We start from the raw sequence: 1,046 nt of genomic DNA, 5'->3' as shown, positions 1-1,046 counted from the left end.
AAGTGCGGGGAGCAGCCGTCCCCCTTGGTTCTATCGCTCCCTGCGGGATTTGGGGTGGGGTGGGTGGGGGTCTTGGGGTGTCACCCCCCCCACACCCCTTCCAACCCCAGAGTTGACCCCACGGGAGGGGGGCGGGGGGGAGGGCAGGATGGAGGGCACCCCACATTGGAAGGAGGGAGGGAAGGGGGTCCCGGTGGCGAGGGGCTGCGTGGGGAGGGATGTCCCCATCGCCCTGGGCCCCCCACCTCGGTCCCTGCGCTCCCCCCGGCCCAGGGGGGCCGCGGGCGGGAGGGGGTCAGTCCCATCATGTTACTCACTTTGCTATAACTGGGTGGGACGCCCTATACAGAGGGACTCGCTTCCGACAGACTAATAAAGGACAAGTTTTTAAAGGACTCTGGCTCCATCCCGTGTCCCTGTCCCCCTCCTCGTGGTGGCAGGGGGGGTTGGGGGGGAGGGGACAGCCTGAGGACCCAGGGGATGCCCATGGCCCACTCCACAGTGACAGCCCAGGGACCCAGGGGGACATCTGTGCCCTGTGCCATGGTGACAGCCTGGGGGATGAGGGGGGACACCCATGCTCTGTCCTGTGGTGACAGCCTAGGAACCCAGGAGGAAGTCCATGTCCTCTCCCATGCTGATGGCCTGGGGATGCAGGGTCCGTGTCCCAACCCATGGTGACAGCCTGAGGACCAAGGGGGACGCCTATGCCCTGCTCTTGGTGACAGCCTGCGGGACAAGGGATATATCCGTGCACTATCCTGTGACAAAACCCCAGGGAATAAAGGGGACATCCATGCCCTGCCCCATGGTGACAGATCAAGAGATGATGGGGATGTCTCCGTGCACCATTAACAGTGCAGAGACCCAGTGCGACATCCATGCCCTGACCAATGGTGACAGCCTGGGGGATGAGAAGGATACCTGTGTTATGCCCCACGATGGTCTGAGGTGGTTGGGGACACCCGTGCCCTGTCCATGGCAACACGTGGGGTAGTTGGGGACACCCACGCCCTGCCCATGGCGACACCTGGGGTAGATGGGGA

This window comes from Charadrius vociferus, unplaced genomic scaffold, assembly GCF_000708025.1.
Source record: "Charadrius vociferus isolate BGI_N301 unplaced genomic scaffold, ASM70802v2 scaffold636, whole genome shotgun sequence".
In the NCBI taxonomy this organism is placed as follows: Eukaryota; Metazoa; Chordata; class Aves; order Charadriiformes; family Charadriidae; genus Charadrius; species Charadrius vociferus.
The sequence above is the reverse complement of the archived record's forward strand: the minus strand, read 5'-3'. Positions refer to the sequence as shown.